General features: G+C 42.9%; 1 protein-coding gene and 1 non-coding gene across 3 annotated transcripts in view; both read left to right on the top strand.

Annotated features, from left to right (window-relative positions):
* KAZN (kazrin, periplakin interacting protein) overlaps positions 1-19,673 on the top strand; it is a 1,321,995-nt gene that overhangs the window by 765,237 nt on the left and 537,085 nt on the right. The gene's annotated exons all lie outside the window — the stretch shown is intronic.
* Positions 7,999-8,107, top strand: LOC114117404 (U6 spliceosomal RNA). Its single transcript, XR_003591104.1, has one exon. It is a non-coding gene; the product is annotated as a U6 spliceosomal RNA (small nuclear RNA).

The following is a 19,673-nucleotide window of genomic DNA, read 5'->3' as shown; positions in this document are numbered from 1 at the left end:
CCTCCAATATGAGATGATAGTAGAAGCAACCTCATGGGGTTGGTGTCTGAATTAAATGAATTCATGTATGTTTATGCTAGAACATTCAGTGCTATAAGTAATTACTGTTTTATTGTTGTTATATACAATATCCATGAAAACATAACTAAGACACTATCAACAACATTTCCTATACGAAGAGAATTTTCATATTGGAGGGACAGGGTGAGAAGGAGATATGAAAAAATTATTATGAGACTGCATACATCAAAAGTATAAAAAAATTAAAGAACCCTGGGGAATTAATTCCCTGGTGGTCCAGTGGTTAGGACTCTGCTTCCATTACAGCGGGCACAGCTTCAATCCCTGATTGGAGAACTAAGATTCTACAAGTTACATGGGCGCGGCCCCCCAAAAAAATAATAATAATACTGGTCTACCCACCTCACAGCTTCACCCATTTAGACAGAGGCCTCTGGGCACCCTCCCTAATTGCATCATCCTTCTAGTCCCCTCCCTGTCCCTACCCAGGAACCAAATGTACTTATTTTTCATGCAATGTCCTTGTACAAAGGTTCCAGTTTCTCCACGGTACCTTTGTTTTAAATGACCAACTCTCCTGGATTTCACAACTCTTTCTTGACTCCTGACCTCTGTCTGAGTCTTTGCCCACCTACTTGTGTTCCTCAAATTCAGTCCCTCCCTGTTCTCTGTAAACTTGGTCTTTTAATTTCTAACCAACTTCTGATGTACAAACTAGTTTACTAGGCCCAGAACTCAATCAAATAATCCTCACAACCCCAACTTTATAACCACCAAGGTCTGTACCTGACAAAATTCCTTCACTCTACTTGGATTTTTGGTTTTGTTTTAAAAGCTGAGACCAAGTGTAACCTGACAGAAATATATATATATATATATATATATATATATACACACACACACACACACACACACACACACACACACACATATATATATGGTAGATCAGAAAGCTCCTTCAGGCTTTTCTGTGCTGTCTTACTAAAAAACCTGAATGACTTTTTGGCTAACCCACTAGAACTCAAAACTAAGAACTGAAAGCACAAACAATTTTTCAGAATGCTGTCTTTTTAAACTTCTGTTGGGGAATGAAATTTTGTTGTTTTTGTTCAGTCCCTAAGTTATGTATAGCTCTTTGCAAACTCCATGGACTGCTGCACATGAGGCTCCTGGGTCCTCCACTATCTCCTGGAGCTTGTTTACATTCACATCCCACTAAGTCTGTGATGCTGTCTAATCATCTCATCCTCTGCTGCCCCTTCTCCTTGCCTTCAGTGTTTCCCAGCATCAGGGTCTTTTCCAGTGGGTCAACTCTTCGCATCAGGTGGCCAAAGAATTAGAGCTTTAGCTTCAGCATCAGTCCTTCCAATGAATATTCAGGGTTGATTTCCTTTAGGATTGACTGCTTTGATCTCGTTTCAGTCCAAGGAACTCTCAAGAGTCTTCTCCAGCACCATACTGCAAAAGCATCCATTCTTTGGCATTTAGCCTTCTTTATGGTCCGACTCACATCTGTGCATGATGACTGGAAACACCATAGCTTTGACTATACGGATTTTGTCAGCAAAATGATTGATTCTGCTTTTTAATACACTGTCTAGGTTTGTCATAGCTGTCCTTCCAAGGAGCAAACGTCTCTTAATTTTATGGCTGCAGTCACCATCCAGAGATTTTGGAGCCCAAGAAAATAAAATCTGTCACTGCCTCCACTTTTTTTCCATCTATTTCGCATGAACTGAGGGGACTGGATGCCATGGTCTTAGTATTTTGAATGCTGAGTTTCAAGCCAGCTTTTTCACTCTCTTGTTTTACTTTCATCAAGAGGCTCTTTAGTTCCTCTTCACTTTCTGCCATTAGAGTGGTATCATCTACATGTCTGAGGTTGTTGACATTTGTCCTGGCAATCTTGATTCCAGCTTGTGATTCATCCAGCTTGGCATTTCACATGATGTACTCTGGATATAAGTTAAATAAGTAGGGTGACAATACACAGCCTTGTCATACTCCTTTCCCAATTTTGAACCATTTCACTGTTCCATGTCCAGTTCTCACTGTTACTTCTTGACCCTTATACAGGTTTCTCAGGAGATAGGTAAGGTGATCCAATACTCCCATCTCTTTAAGAATTTTCCACAGTTCGCTGTGATCCACTTTAGCATAGTCAAGGAAGCAGAATTTAACGTTTTTCTGGAATTCCATTGCTTTCTCCATGATCCAAGGAATACTGGCAATTTGATCCTCTTCCTTTTCAAAGCCCAGCTTGCACATCTGGAAGTTCTCAGTTCATGTGATGCTGAAGTCTAACTTGAAGGACTTTGAGTATTATCGTACTAGCATATGAAAGGGGGCTTCCCTGATAGCTCAGTTGGTAAAGAATCTGCCTGCAATGCAGGAGACCCCCATTCAATTCCTGGGTCAAGAAGATCCACGGAGAAGGGATAGGTTACTCACTCCAGCATTCTTGGGCTTCCCCTGTCCCTCAGCTGGTAAAGAAGTTGCCTGCAATGTGGGGGACCTGGGTTCGATCCCTGGGTTGGGAAGATCCCCTGAAGAAGGGAAAGGCTATCCACTCCAGTATTCTGGCCTGGAGAATTCCATGGACTATATAGCCCATGGGGTCACAAAGAGCATATGAAATGAGTGCAATTTTGCGCAGTAGTTTGAGCATTCTTTGGCATTGCCCTTCTTTGGGACTGGAATGAAAACTGACTTTTTCCAGTGCTATGGCCTCTGCTGAGTTTTCCAAATTTGCTGACATATTAAGTACAGCACTTTAAGAGCATCATCTTTTAGGATTCGAAATAGCTCAGCTGGAATACCATTACCTCCACTAGCTTAGTTTGTACTAATGCTTCCTAATGCCCCCTTGACTCCACACTCCAGGATATCCAACTCTAGGTGAGTGACCACACCATTGTGGTCATCTGGGTCATTAAGACCTTTCTTAGATAATTTTGTGTATTCTTGCCACTTCTTCTTAATATCTTCTGCTTCTGTTAGGTACTTACCATTTCTGTCCTTCATCCTGCTCATCCTTCCATGAAATTTTCCCTTGATACCTCTGACTTTATTAAAGAGATCTCTAGTCTTCTCCATTCTAATGTTTTCCTGTTTCTTTGCACTGTTCATTTAAGAAGGTCTTCTTATCTCTCCTTGTTACCCTATGGAACTCTCCATTCAGATGGGTATATCTTTCCCTTTCTCCCTTGCCTTTCACTTTTCTTCTTTCCTCAGCTATTTATAAAGCTTCCTCAGACAACCACTTTGCCTTCTTGCATTTGTTTTTCTTTGGGATGGTTTTGGTCATTGCCTCATGTACATTTTGAACCTCCATCCATAGTTCTTCAGGCACTCTGTCTACCAGATCTAATCCCTGGAATCTATTCATCGCCTCCACTGTATAATCTTCAGTTCAGTCGCTCAGTCATGTCCGACTCTTTGCAACCCCATGAATTGCAGCATGCCAGGCCTCCTGTCCATCACCAACTCCCAGAGTTCACTCAGACTCTTGTCCATCGAGTCAGTGATGCCATCCAGCCATCTCATCCTCTGTCGTCCCCTTCTCCTCCTGCCCCCAATCCCTCCCAGCATCAGAGTCTTTTCCAATGAGTCAGCTCTTGGCATGAGGTGGCCAAAGTACTGGAGTTTCAGCTTTAGCATCATTCCTTCCAAATAAATCCCAGGGCTGATCTCCTTCAGAATGGACTGGTTGGATCTCCTTGCAGTCCAAGGGACTCTCAAGAGTCTTCTCCAACACCACAGTTCAAAAGCATCAATTCTTCAGCGCTCAGCCTTATTCACAGTCCAACTCTCACATCCATACATGACTACTGGAAAACCATAGCCTTGACTAGATGGACCTTAGTCGGCAAAGTAATGTCTCTGCTTTTGAATATGCTATCTAGGTTGGTCATAACTTTTCTTCCAAGGAGTAAACATCTTTTAATTTCATGGCTGCAGTCACCATCTGTAGTGATTTTAGAGCCCAAAAAAATAAAGTCGGACACTGTTTCCACTGTTTCCCCATCTATTTCCCATGAAGTGATGGGACCGGATGCCATGATCTTCGTTTTCTGAATGTTGAGCTTTAAGCCAACTTTTTCGCTCTCCTGTTTTACTTTCATCAAGAGGCTTTTAGTTCCTCTTCACTTTATGCCATAAGGATGGTATCATCTGCATATCTGAGGTTATTGATATTTCTCCCGGCAGTCTTGATTCCAGCTTGTGTTTCTTCCAGTCCAGTGTTTCTCATGATATACTCTGCATATAAGTTAAATAAGCAGGGTGACATTATACAGCCTTGACATACTCCTTTTCCTATTTGGAACCAGTCTGTTGTTCCATGTCCAATTCTAACTATTGCTTCCTGACTTGCATACAGATTTCTCAAGAGGCAGGTCAGGTGGTCTGGTATTCTCATCTCTTTCCTGTATAATCATAAGGGATTTTATTTGGTTCATTTAGTTCATACCTCAGTAGCTTAGTGGCTTTCCCTACTTTCCTGAATTTTGCAACAAGGAGCTAATGATTTGAGCTCTGGGTCTTGTTTTTGCTGACTGTATGGAGTTTTTCCATCTTTGGCTGCAAAGAGCATAATCAATCTGATTTCAGTATTGACCATCTGGTGATGTCCATGTGTAGAGTCATGAATGAAATTAGGTCTAGCATTAAAAGGTTTAGTATAATGCTGTCTTCATATAATAATTACAGCAAAGAGGAAGAAACTAGTTATCATTGCCCATAATTCTTCATCTTTTTCATGTATTCTCTGTCCTCTCCTCACCAAATTTACCCTGTAGAAATTGTCAAGTACTCTTAAGCTTCTGATTTTGCCGTGGCCTAATTCAGTCAAATGGGCTCTTTGGGGGTTAATCTCTCTTAGCACAGCCTGTTTGTATGCCCATGTGAGATCAATGACTGTGTGCACCTGCTTGGTGTGACCCTTGCCAATCTTTCAGCAAACTAATTTAAGGCTAAAGAAACTAGCATGAGAGCGAGGTATCTGCCTCCTAATAAAGTCAGCCATCATTTCACATCCGTTTGTGCTGCTTGAACTGGGAACACTATAGCCTGTGAGAATCCAGGCCAGAGAGAGGAGCAGCACCTCCCCTTCCACCAAGATCCCACAGAGATTTACCCTTAATCAAATGATCCATCCCTCTGACTGGGCTGGCAGCTAGAGCAAAGCCATAGGGATGGCAGAGAAGGGGAGGCAAGTTGGCACCAGAGAGCAATGCTGACAGTAAGTTCAGTGTTAACAACTCCACCTGGAATTCAACCAATAGCCTCCTCCTGCTCCAGTGCAAAGGCCAGGAGGGGTGATTTGGACTTCCTGTTGACCTCTGGGGAAGCCCCTCTGGGTAACAGGACCCAGCCAGTGCTATGGGAAGGCTGTCCCTGGAGCTTTGGAAGAAGCACCTCATGTCATTCCCATTGTTTCTCTGTGACCAGCTGTTATGGGGCAGGTCGAGTCATTTTCATCATTTAACGGGTGGGGGGGAGACTTTCAAATGACTCAGTAGGTAACATTTTACATTCAAACATAGCATTTCAGGTTATTTCAATGGTGGCCAATGGAACATTTAGGGCTTTGTATTTCTTGATGCAGATTAGTGATGCATCGTACAAAGACTGTGCATTCACGTAGCCAGCCATCAGACTAAGGGTCCTCGGAAGGTGCTGGCACCAGTTCAGAACCCAGGGGAAAGGGCCGCACAGTGCCCAGCTCCTTGAGCCTTCCTGGGTGAAAATGGCTCCAAGATTCAAAAGCTTTTCTTTTTCATCTAGACTCCCAAGGGGGAGACCCTCGATAATTGCCTCTTTCCCCAGACTCCTGGTCTGTAACGACTTTGGGCTCTGAGCTCAGGCCTGGGGAACAGGAACTTAAAAGTTTATAGCTCAGTTTGCCTTCTGTCCTTGTGTGTCCTGGGCCAGCAGGACACACAGAATGAGGCTATTCCTGAGCCTTTGTCTAAATACAGTTACAAAGTCATGATCCCAGATGGGGCAGAGCAGGGGCCTTTAAGAAGTACGTGTGTGAACTCTATTTATGACTTCTTGGCTCCTGCTCTGGGAAGAGCAGTGGGAAACATTGGAGGTGCCCAGGCAAGACTCAAGAATAAAGTACCCCTCCTTGGACTCATCATTTATTTAGGTAAGCACATCCACTTACTGGATGCACTTACATTGAAGTGAAGTCGCTCAGTTGTGTCCGACTCTTTGTGACCCCATGGACTGTAGCCTACCAGGCTGCTCCCTCCATGGGATTCTCCAGGCAACAGTACTGAAGTGGGTTGCCATTTCCTTCTCCAGGGGATCTTCCCAACCCAGGGATCGAACCCAGGTCTCCCGCATTCCAGACAGACGCTTTAACCTCTGATCCACCAGAAAAGCCCACTTACATTATGTAACTATTAAGTGCTTACTGTATACCTAGCACTCTTTCTGGGCATGGTGATGTCAAGACATTGAACAGAGGGAGTGTTCCCTGGTACCTGGAGATCTACCTGTAGAAACCCCTCAGCAGTGATGATGCCACAGACCAGAAAATGTAACAGACCACTCAAGTGCTCGTCAGAGTTGATGGATGGGGAGAGGGTGGAAGTCCTATTTCACGCATGAGAAGCAATACGCTTCTGATTCATTAAGCTCCTCTCTCCTCGGGGTCAGTAAACCCACTTCTCCTAAACTGTTAGAGCCTCCCATACTCTGCCTTTAAGCCCCCATGTGTATTTAGGGAAATTTAGCTGAACAATTCTGAACAATGCATAGTGCGCTCATCAAAAAGAAATTAAGTAGCTTTGTAAAGCTCCAAGTACATTTTCAAATCTACTTGAGGTTTTCCCATAACCTGTTTTCTACAAAATGGAATCATTTAGAAATATACTTAAACTCTAAATGAATGTGGATCAGAACTCAACCAAGCCAAGTTCAAGTATATTATAAACCTGATGAATAGCATTCTCACATTCTGTATATAAAGGTGGTTTCTTGTTGGCCATTGTATTTTATGCCTACGATTTCTACTTCAGGGAGTAAGGAAAGAAAGAGAAATACTGGTACCTACAACTGTTACTTGAAACAGGAAATATCTTGACTGAGAGAAGATGCCTTACTTGAGAGAAGCATCTTCATTAAGGTAAATGTATTATCAATGTTGGGCTTTCCAGGTGGCTCAGTGGTAAAGAATCCACCTGCCAAGCAGGAGACACAGTTTCAGTCCCTGGATCAGAAAGATCCCCTGGAAAAGGAAATGGCACCCACTCCAGTATTCTTGCCTGGAAAATTCCATGGACAGAGGAGCCTGGCCAGCTACAGTCCATCGGGTCACAAAAGAGTCAGACACAACTTGGTGACTAAATCGCAGCAGTAGCACTGTCGATGCCAAAGGCGGCTCAGAGTTCTGTTTTATTGCTTTCAGTCCAACCATTCCTATTGGTCTACTTCATTTTCTTCTAAAAACGTCTATTATTCTAAGCAGGAGTGATTTCATGACCTAAAGTTTTCAAAGAGAAATTTTAAGGATGCACCTCAAAAACTCAAAAGAGATTCTGAGAAGTTCCCTATTTGGGAAAAATAAATGTGAAGGCTGAATAGGATGGAAACAAGTCTCCAACTAGCTGGATAACTTTAAACAAGTCTACTCGCTTCCTCTGGCCTCAGTCTCCTTATTTATTACCATCATGAGAAGCTGTATCTCATGATATCTCCCAGGTCAGTGAGCACAGCTACCTGCCACTCAGTTTGCTACGCATATCGTGACCTTTCTGTGCATCTATTGTTACCATTTAAAAAGGAGAAAAAACATAAATAGAAAGCAAAAATGCATTTAGTCAACAATGCATTTTGAGTTCTTACTGTATGCAAGTCATTGGCCTGAGTGCTGTGGCAAGTTCAAAGGCATGTAAATTTTCTACCATCACAGAACCTGAGAGAGCAGCTTGCCAACATCCACTGGATCATAGAAAAAGCAGGGGAGTGCTCGCTTCGGCAGCACATATACTAAAAAATTGGAACGATACAGAGAAGATTAGCATGGCCCCTGCGCAAGGATGATACGCAAATTCGTGAAGCGTTCCATATTAAAAAAAGAAAAAGAAAAAGCAGGGGGATTCCACAAAAAACATCTAACTCTGTTTCATTGACTATGATAAAGTCTTTGACTGGGTGTATCATAACAGATTATGGAAAACTCTTAAAGAGATAGGGATACCAGACGATCTTACCTGTCTCCTAGGAAACGTGTATGCGGGTCAAGAAGCAACAGCTAGAACCCTGTATGAAAAAGCTGACTGGTTCAGGATAGAGAAAGGAGTATGACAAGGCTGTTTATTATCACCCTGTTTAATAAACATTTGTTTTGAGTGAATGGATGAATTCGTGAAAGACGAACTGTGACAGGGAATAAGTGAGTGTAGGAATTCAGAGAAAGTGATCTTGACTGTGGTTTGGGACATTTCTACCCAGAAGGTGGAACTTCAACTTGACCTTGAAATATGTGTATTTCTTAGGCAGAGAAAGAAGGAAATAGATGCCTCAACTTTAACGCCCTGGATTCACGGAGATGAGATGTTTCCTGAGAAGGAGAAGAGGTTGTGCTCAGGAGGAGAGAGAGAACATGGTCAGATAGGAGAACTGTTCGGTTGCAGAGATACACTCAGACCTGCTCATTCCATCTCTGTGTTAGGCAGGCCCCAGGTGTATTTTGAGCGGACTCTTCATCACCAGTCATGAAATAGAGGGAGTTCTCTTGCCCTCAAACCCAGTTATCTCTGTCCGCAGAAGCTCTGTCTTCATTATTCAACCATCATTCATGGCACATACAGTGGGCCAGGCTGGATGCTTAGGTATGGAGAGCACAAAGGTGAAGGAGGACTCATTCCTGCCCTCCTGAGCCTTCATCCTAGCAGAGGACACTGACAGTTATGGAATGATGGAGGAAGCACAGGGATGGAAAGGCTTCTGGGATGTTCCAAGAGGACAGGACAGGGGCTTCCTTATTCAACCAAGGCTTCAGAAGAAATCTGGACTTGGGCAATTCAGAATTCTTACCTGAGGCAGCCAAGCCAAGAGCTCTTGATGTGAAGTTGGAAGATGAACACAAGTCCCTACCCTTCCTGTATGATCTGTGTGACTTGCATAAGTCACTGCGTCCCTGAGCCTTTACTTCTTCATCTGTAAAATAAAGTTGAAGTACCATAAAATAAAGAATAAAGTACTGGACCTCATAGATTGAGGTGAGAACTAAATGAAGTTATCCATAACAAAAACTTAGCCGAGTATCTGGCACAAAGTAAACAATAAATGCTAGTCAGACGAGAAGGATGAGTGGCGGGATGAATTGTTGAATGGGTGAATAACTGAATGGATAGCTGGGTGGGTGGAGAGATGAATGGATGGATGGATGGATGAATGGATAGATGATGGATGGATATAATAAATGTATAGACATATTAGTGATAGATGAGTGGACACATGAAAGGAATATTCTGATTAGTATCTGTCCATAAAGTCATGCTTTTTTCTGGCCAAACTTAATCCTATTCTGTGAGCATCCGTGTAATACATTTATTAGTCTGGAAACTTTAAAAGCTACCTGATCTTGGTTGCTGTGAAAGTCTTATGGTCTGCTGCCATTGAATGCTGAAGATTTACAGTTCTTATTTTAGGCTGTGTCTAGACACCACTCTAAATAGGCACTTTATGTTAATCTGCAGGTGTTGCTTCTAAACAGGTTATTTCAAAATAGTAGCTGGTGGATTAACACCCCCCTCAAAAAAAAGAACTTCAAGAGCAAAAAATATTTATTGAGACCAAGGTCTCCAATGGGACGATTCCTAGTCAATTTGTCCACTCCTCCCATACCACCTGGGTTCCTACCCAATTACTGCCAAGTCAAATATTCACAGTGGGTATAATTAATTAAATGCATTTTCGCTAATTAACTTAAGAACTGGTAAATAGGGCCTCCCTTTGGTAGTTTGAAGATGCAGCTACTAGTGCGGCTGATTAAAATGTGAAGCAAATCTGGCTGAAAACTAACATGTAATGAATGGGAGCACTTTCACAACATTTCTTTTAAGGTTTGTCAAATTGTATCTTACTGATATTGCTAACCCTCTTCAATCAGTAAGTATAAAATTCATCCGAGAGCATAAAATATATCTGACAATGGCATACGTCAAATCCCAAACTGAACATTCAAAATAAATTGTATCGAGATTTTGTCACAATCATTGATTTCTGCTTTTCAAGCTGGTTTCTGGGGCAGCCACATAAAAGTTAAATACAAGCTATCTATGGGCTCATTGGATTGCGGTAATTCATTAAAGCCACAGAGGCTTTAATAAATCTGAGCATAAAGATTGCTTCCACAGACACCCTCAGCTTGGAAATGTGCCACTAATCAAAGAGGGTGGCAAAACTAATCTCGTTGGCACATAGGGGAGGTGAGAAGTAGCTTCGGAGGGTTGCTAAGGGCTGACTTCCAAGGGTATTAAATACTTGGGCAGCAAGATTGGGTCACTGGGGAGATGAGAGCCTCTGACGGCCAGTTCCTCTGCAGCTAAGGGTCAGCACACAGGCAGTGCTGGCAGTTGGTTCTTTGAACAAAGCTAGCTCTAGTCTTAAATGTGAACCCACTTACTGAGCGATCTTCAGTTCCATTGACTGATTTTCCCCATGGCATTCGCTTCTCAATGATGAGGATCACCATCACTGTGTTCTTGACAATTTACAAAGCATTTCACAGCCGATGACTTCTTTAGTCCTACGGCAATTTGCGGAGAGACAAAGCTGAAATTTAGATTATTATCATCCCCATTTTACAGATGAGAAAACTGAAAGTTAGAAAGCTAAATAATCTGCCCAAGATCCTGCAGCTGGCAAAGCTAGGGTCAAGAACCTGATCGTCAAAAGCCCAGACTCTGGGTTCAGGATTCCCCACTCTGTGACATACTGGCTATAGGTCCTTGGATCGTTTATTTGCCTTTCCAAAACCTCAGTTTTCTCAACTGTAAAGTGGACCTGGTAAGAATAAGTTATCTCCTACTGGTTGGGAGATTTAATGAACTCTTAACGATCCAGTGCAAAGAGAGCCCTTAATACACGGTTGCTTTCACTCATAAAGAATATCAGATTGTTGAGATTGACACATAGATGCTACTGATACTATATATAAAATGAATGACTAATGAGAACATACTGGATAGCACAGGGAATTCTACTTATTGTTCTATGGTGACCTGAAGGGGAAGGAATCCAGTAGGGAGGGGATCTATGTATATGTATGGCTGATTCATTTTGCGGTAGAAATTAACACAACATTGTAAAGCAACGATTTTTTGTTGTTGTTTTAGTCGCTATGTCTGACTCTTTGGTGACCCCATGGACTGAAGTCTAGTAGGCTTCTCTGTCCATGCATTTTCCCAGACAAGAATACTGGAGTGGGTTGCCATTTCCCTCACCAGGGGATCTTCTTGACCCAGGGATCGAACACATGTATCCTGCATTGGCAGGCAGATTCTTTACCACTGAGCTACCTGGGAAGCCCTAAAGCAACTATACTCCAATAAAAATTAATTTTTAAAAAATTGGACAAGGCCTGGAAAGTAACTAATGAAAAATTTAGTTTCATTTCACACTAGTAGAAGAAAACCTTAGCCTTGCTATGTGTTAGCCTTTCCCAACCGTGAAGCACCCTTCTTGTTGGCATATGTTAAAAGAAGCCCATGATATTTCAGTCCCTTTCAGCTGTGGCTCATTATTGTAAATAGCGGTGCAATGAGGAGATGAGAAAAGAATTTAAATACACCGACTGACAGAATTTTTAGGGAAAGTGAGATACAAGAACATAAAAAGCAATCATAAAAATTTGCATAAACCTTTGTGATCTCAAAGGTCATCTGTTTGGGAGTCTATTAATGGAAATACGCCTTTTAAAATTCTGAGTGATTCTTTAATTGAAAAGGAAAGAATTTTTAAATGAATCAAGTCATAGGAGCTGAGTAGATTTGTGTCAAGTGCCATAAAAAAATTGGTCCATTCATCTATAAGTTGCAATTTAGGATGGAGTGATAAATTTGGTCATTTGTCAGGATTTAGTTCAGCAGATTAAAATATGTTGATATTCACGCACTTTATGAATGTATTATTTTAAATCAGCTTCCTGTTACACTCCTATTTAGGAAATAGGATGGTTTCATATCCATTAATTTACTTGAACTTTACAATGACTCTCAGAGGTAGATATTATTCCCACTTTATAGGAGAGTATAATCTATACTTATTGAGGGCAGAGACCAAGACTTTTTGTCTTTCTTTTTTTTTTTAATCCCTGGTGCCTGACTAATAAAAATGTAACTCGCATGGTATAGCAGAAACTCCTAAATGTTCTGCTTAAGACATCAATCTTTTGTAAAAGGCAACTTAAAACACAGGGTTAAGCTCCAGCTTTACAATCAGTTGTCCTTGAATTCAAACCCCAGCTTTGCCACTTACTGACAATGTGACCTTCGGAATTTATTCCTGGGAACATTAACTTATAACGGTGTTAATAATACCTACCTCATGGAGTTGTTATAATAGTTAAATTTCAAGATGATAAAATGAGAGATATGTAAAATACTCAGTACAATATCTGACACATAGTAATGCTCTAAAATTATAGTTTTCACTATCTCATGAGTATACTTAGAAATGCTAGGATAAGCATACTCTTTGACCACTGCTGATTTTTTTTTAAGCATGCTTTCATCATCAGATTCAAAATTACTGAGAACAAAGTGAGTAGCTGGTGTGTCCCTGGATGAGGAGCAGAATCTAGGGGTCTCACATGGCTGCTGCTGCTGCTGCTGCTAAGTTGCTTCAGTCATTTCCGACCCTGTGCAACCCCATAGATGGCAGCCCATCAGGCTCTGCTGTCCCTAGGATTCTCCAGGCAAGAATACTGGAGTGGGTTGCCATTTCCTTCTCCAATCTATAAAAGTGAAAAGTGAAAGTAAAGTCGCTCAGTCGTGTCCGACTCTTTGCTACCCCATGGACTGCAGCCTACCAGGCTCCTCCATCCATGGGATTTTCCAGGCAAGAGTACTGAAGTGGGTTGCCATTGCCTTCTCTGGTCTCACATGGCAGCCAGGCCGAAATTCTTAGAGCTCCTGTGAAAAACCTTTCCTCTAATTTAATGCAATTCACTGGTATTAATAAGCAGCAGGGAAGCCGGTGTGAGGCTGCCTGCTGGCTTTCATACTGGGTCCATTCACTTTATTATCTTCTAGGACATCGTATCAACCTTTTGCCATGTGGGGAGGAAAATCTGCTCATTTAATTTCCAAGGAAGGGATAATTAGTACTGATTGTGATTCATAGCCACAGGAATCCTACATCATCATAGCATACTATTTGGATATTTGCAAATTCACTAGCCATCTCTGGGACTTCCAGAGAATCAGATTGTGTTGCAATCAGTTCACTTTCACCATCACTCGTGAGTGTATCTTTAAGATATGTTAATAGCCTGAGAGGTGGGAGGGAGGTCCGTGAGGGAGGGGATATATGTATACATATAGCTGATTCACTTCACTATACAACAGAAACTAATGCAACATTGTTAAGCAATTATACTCCAATTAAAACACATATATATATGTATATATATTGTCGTTGAGTCGATAAGTTGTGTCCAACTCTTTGCCATATACATATATATATATATGTTTTTGGAGCAGGCAATGGCACCCCACTCCAGTACTCTTGCCTGGAAAATCCCATGGACGGAGAAGCCTGGTAGGCTGCAGTCCATGGGGTCGCTGAGCGTCGGACACGACTGAACGACTTCCCTTTCACTTTTCACTTTCATGCATTGGAGAAGGAAATGGCAACCCACTCCAGTATTCTTGCCTGGAGAATCCCAGAGACAGGGGAGCCTGGTGGTCTGCTGTCTGTGGGGTCGCACAGAGTCGGACATGACTAAAGTGACTTAGCAGATATGTTTAAATTGGAGCATAATTGCTTTACAATATTGTGCTAGTGCAACTGAGTGAATTAGCTGTATGTATACATATATCCCCTTTCTCTTGGACCTCCCTCTCACCCCCTTAGGCTATTAATATACGTTAAAGGTACACTCACAGGTGATGGTGAATAGTGAGTGGATTGCAACACGATCTGATATCCTGGAAGTCCCAGAGAAGGCAAAGAGTCAGACATGACTTAGAGACTGGACAATGACAAAAACAACACAAATATATACATATATATGTATAAATTACCTAGTCATGCATAATGAAAAATTGTGCGAATGATATTAATAAATGTATGTGTGGGGTTAAGGGTGAGTTGGACAAGTTGTATGATCGGTGAAGGGTTAAGATAAAAAGGACTAATATTTAATGAGCGCCCATGAGACAGCAGGTTTTAGGCTAGTGCTTTCTGTATGTCAGTCCATCTCATCCTCTTAAACTCCGTATGAAATCCTCTTCTGGGCCCTCGGTGAAGAGGATTGTCAGATCCTCTGTCTTGCTTACTTGGCCCGTGAGAAAGTTCTAACAAGGCTTCCTTGAAACATTTTTTCCATGTGGCTTTCAGAATATCACACCGAGTTTTCCTCTCCTGCTTCTCTTACCTTCCCATTCAGTCTTTTTTTTTCTTGTTTCTCCTCCTGCCTCTGACCTCTAAATGTTGGAGGACCCAGGGCTCAGTCATTCTCCACCAACAAGCATGTATTCAGAAGTTTCACTCAGTCTGATGCATGCTAAGTCACTTCAGTCATGTCCGACTGTTTGTGACCCCATGGACTGTAGCCCGGCAGGCTCCTCTCCATGAGATTTCCCAGGCAAGAATACTGGAGTGGGTTGTCATTTCCTCCTCCAGGGAATATTCCCGACCCAGGGATCAAACCCGCATCTCTTCCATCTCCTGCATTGGCAAACAGGTTCTTTACTCCTAGTGACACCTGGGAAGCCCCTAAAAGACATCTAGATACTGATAACTTCTAAATTCATATTTCCAGCTCAGATCCATTGCTGGAACTCCAAACATGTGTATCCCACTGCTCACTTAATATCTCCATTTGGATGTCGAATATGCATCTCAAATGAGCATACAACCTCCTCCCCAACCTGATCCTCTCACAGTCTTCCGCTTTCAGCAAGTGAATTTTTCAGTCTTCTGAATTTTTCATTCAACTCTTCCCTTTATTTTTTTAAAAGTACTCATTTATTGGGCTGCACCAGGTCTTGGTTGCAGGATGCAAGCTCTTTTAGTTGTGGTGTGAGAACTCTTAGCTGTGGTGTGTGGTATCTAGTTCCCTGACTACAGATTGAACCTGGGTGCTCTATGAGGGCTTCCCTCGAGGCTCAGTTGGTAAAGAATCTGCCTGCAGTGCAGGACACCCGGCTTTGATCCCTGGGTCAGGAAGATCCTCTGGAGAAGGAAATGGCAACCCACTCCAGTATTCTTGCCTGGAGAATCCCACGGACAGAGGAACCTAGCAAGCTACAGTCCATGGGGTCACAAGAGTTGGACATGACTTAGTGTCTAAACCACCACCACCACCTCTGCACTGGGAGCACAGAGTGTTAGCCACTGGACCACCAGGAAATTTCCAGCTCCTCCTTGACTCCTGTCTTCCTGTCTGTCACACATGCTGCAACCAGCTGTCAGCAAGTCCTGTGGCTTCAGCATCTCTCTAGAAGCCAGTCTTCTCTCTCCATGCTCTTCCGGGCTTCCTTCCACTGCACTACCATCTTTCAAGCCACCATCACATCTCTCTAGACATAGCAACAGCTGCCTAAATGGTTTCCTGCCTCCACTCTTGTCCCCCTAGAGTCTTTTCCATGCAGCATCCATGGGAGCATTTTAAAGAATAAATTATCTCATGCCACTCTTCTGCTCAAAGCCATTCAGTGGCTCCCATCTCACTCGGGTAAAAGCCAAAGTCCTTATAAGTTCTTAACTGTTTCTCAGACAAGCCAAGGACTCTCATATTTGTGAGCCTTTGTGCCACTTACTTATCTATTTTGGCCACTAGACTGTGACAGTATAAGGACAGGGAATGGACTTCCTCCACGCCTAGATCTCCAGCCCCTAATCCACCACCCAGTGAAAAATGGAGGAGCAGATATTAGGAAGAAATTGCTCTGGACCCAGTGCGGTTTTAAACTGTTTATGCTCATCATCTTATTTAATCCTTGTAACAACCCAATGAGGTAGAAACTATAAACTGAGGCATAGAGGAGCCAAATGCCTTTCCCACGGTCACAGGCCTGGGAGACCAGGGATTTGAACCTAGGAAGTCTGGTTTCAGAGGCAAGCCTGTGCTCTTAACCAGTATATTATCCTACTTCATATAAGGGTCCCCTTGGCAGAGGGGTGGTGGCTGAATGAATGAATGAATAAGTGAGTGACATTGATTATAACTAGTGCCCATGAGCACCCCCGCATGCTATCTGTCAGAATGCCTTAGATTACATTCTCTGCATGCAGACAGATGATTGGAGAGTACTCTAGGGCATGGGTCCTCAACATTCAGGATCTAATGCCTGATGATCTGAGGCGGAGTTGATGTAATAATAATAGAAATAGAGTGCACAGTAAATGTAATGCATTTAAATCATCCTGAAACCATCCCCTCCACCCCTTGTCTGTGAAAAAATTGTCTTCCATGAAACCGGTCCCTGGTGCCAAAAAAGGTTGGGAACTGCTGCTTTAGGGGAATACTCATGTAAGGGAGTGAGGAAGTCAGAATCGGACAGAGGGAAAAGTTGGCGAGCTGTATGGTTTGCCCCTGATGCCTAGTGGGGACTCTGGAGCTGGAGTGGTCCTTCAGAGGAGTCCCAAGTGGAGGCAGTATCCAAGTCACTGGGCAAGGGCTGGCCCCTGGGTGCAGGTATACCCTTGGATGAGGCAGGCTCCTGCAGCAGAGGGCATTCACTGGTTGGGGGATGCAACTTGGGTGAGTGCAAGGGCTCTGACAAGGAGCCCTAGGGAGAACTCTGTGGTATCCCCTAGACAGACTGAGCATTTAGCATAATATCTCATTTAATCCTCATACCATCCTATAATGCATTATTCGTCTGTTATCCTCTCTTTATAATAGAACACACTGGAGCTTAGAGAAGTTAAGCAACTTGCCTAAAGCTCATCACTTAGGGAGGTGAGGCTGGACCTGAGTGAATGGCCCAGTCATCACCCTAAGTTGCTGCACTCATCATTTTATTACTGGGGCAGTGCTGTGGTGGTGTGGTGGCATGGACTCCACCACCTGGGGCTTCCCAGGGTCCCATCTCTTTCTGCTGAATCCTCCCCCTCCCTTGAGCTTGTGCTCCTTCCCATTCCCAGCACCTCTGGTGGGGCCATCAACCTGGTTCACTGGGGCCTCCAGGGTGGACTCACATATCAAGCCTGGTCAACTGTGTAGCACTGGGCCCTGCCCAGGTATAGGTCAGCTCTTACCCTGGCAAGACAAGTTTCTTCCTCTGAGGCTCACAAAGCTAATGTAGAAGGAGGTGAGCCTGGAGCTGCCTCTAGCCATGTTTCCAGCCTTCTCTAAGTAGAGAAAGACCACTTGCACAAGGGAGAATGAGAAAAGAGAAGCAAGAAAGATAGAGATCTGATGGCATTACTCAAGCTTCTAGAATTCTTAATTTAGATCTAAGCTTCCCAGTTTTGTGAGCTAATACGTTTCCTGTTGGTACATAAGCTCATACACATTGATTTTCTTTCACTTGCAGGCAGAATCACAGTCTATGTCAAGGTGCTAATTTCAATAATGTATTAGTCAGTCTTTGCTGTGTAACAAACAGCCCTGGAATCTCAGGGGCTTGCAACCATGCTCATTTTTCTCATCTATGCATCTGCATATTGGTGAGACTACGACTCAGATTTGGCTAGGTTTTATTCCAGTCTGTAGGTCTGGTTCAGGTTTGTTCTATCTGTCTTTGTCTGGGGCTGAAACTAAAGAGGCAGTTGCCTAAGCCATGGTCTTCTTATGGAGGATCACAAGAGCACAGGAGGCCAGGTCAGACTGTGAATACACTTAAGGTCACAGTTTGTTGTGAGTTCACTAAGATTCCAGTGGCCAAAGCCAGTCATGTGGCCAAGCCTAGTATCAATGGGGCAGAAAATGTCCTCCACCTCTGCTGGTCAGAGCTGCTTAAAAGTCACAAGGGAGAGTACAGTATGGGTAATATTATTATTGAAAGGCAGTGAGAAATTAGGAACAATAAGTCAACCTATCACAGAGAGGCCAGAAGGATGAGGAGAGGGTACCAAATGATGCCCGAGGCAGCAGGACATCACAGCCCAGCACACCTGTGTCAGCCAAGGTGTCATGTTACCCATGTCCTGAAGAGAAGACCGACTTCTGCTGATCGCCTCTTAGAATTAGAGCAGAGTCAGCTGAATCCCAACACCTTCTCAGAACTGCACATGCCATCTCCAGGCAGCAGCTCCGTATGCACAGAAACCATATCCCTTCTGAGAGATCAAAATCCATCTTAAATAGACACAGCTGTTCCCTAGCGGGGTGTCAAAAGGAAGAGGGGAGAGACACGATGGGAAATGTTTAGTTTCTTTCTGTTTCAAGTTGCCAGAAAAATCGAAGAGACTTTTAAGGTTTGATTATTAATTTCTGGAAGAATTGGTTGCCAGCTTTGCTATCATTTTCAAGTAAAAGTCGTCTAAAGATCAAAGAGATGCTTCAGAGCCACTTCCACCCCATATTGAGTTTGGAAGCTTTTCACAACAGAATGATCAGAAATAGAGCTGGTTGGTTTTTTGGGTTTTTTTTTTTTTTTTTTGCTTTTTTTTTGGATACATCCCTCAGATGCATACATCAAATGTCACAATTTATTTCAGTTCAATAAATGTTTACTGAACATCTCCCCTGGCCATGTACTCATTTATAAAAACATAAACAAACAGGAATAATAGGATTGCTGCCCCATGGCTGGGTCATCTGGGCAAGTCACACTATCTCTCGGCTCTCAGTTTCTTCATCTGTAAAGAAGGTGTGTTTGACCTATGAACTCTGTGGTCCTCTCCCGATCTAAAATCTGTCCATCAACTGGGGAATGTTCTTTTCTCACTTGCTGATAATGAAAGTGGCAAAGATATGCAGGAAGGAAGTCAAAGCTGCTGAAGCCAAGAGCATCCTAGGACTGATCGTGGTTGTTGGAATTTCCTCCCACTGGTAAAACTAGGAATTCCTAGCACAGATGACAGATGACAGTACTCATAGTCATCATTCCCCTTCCTCCCTTCTCTCCAGAAAAAGGGTTTATTGATCCATTGCCATCCTCAGTTCAGCACTGTACATAAATCCCATTTCTACTATGCTTTTTACTTCAACAGTGCAAATGGCAAGTTGGCATAAAAGGAGGTGACACAAAATACTAGTAAAGTGGAATCCACTGACATCCCATTGAAATGAGTCCTGGTTATGCCACTCGCAAGTTGTCTGAACTTTGGTAACTTTATCTCCCTGAGCCTCAGTTTTATTATCTGTAAAATGGGGATAATCATAGTAGCACCTTCCCCAGAGGGTTGCTGTAAAGGACATAGGTTAAAAACACGTTATTGACTAGAGATGCATTAATATATCGTTTGCTACCCCACGTTGTTGACCAGAGTTGTATCAACATGTTTACAGAGAA

The sequence above is a fragment of the Ovis aries genome, chromosome 12, assembly GCF_016772045.2.
Source record: "Ovis aries strain OAR_USU_Benz2616 breed Rambouillet chromosome 12, ARS-UI_Ramb_v3.0, whole genome shotgun sequence".
In the NCBI taxonomy this organism is placed as follows: domain Eukaryota; kingdom Metazoa; phylum Chordata; class Mammalia; order Artiodactyla; family Bovidae; genus Ovis; species Ovis aries.
The sequence above is the reverse complement of the archived record's forward strand: the minus strand, read 5'-3'. Positions and strand labels throughout refer to the sequence as shown.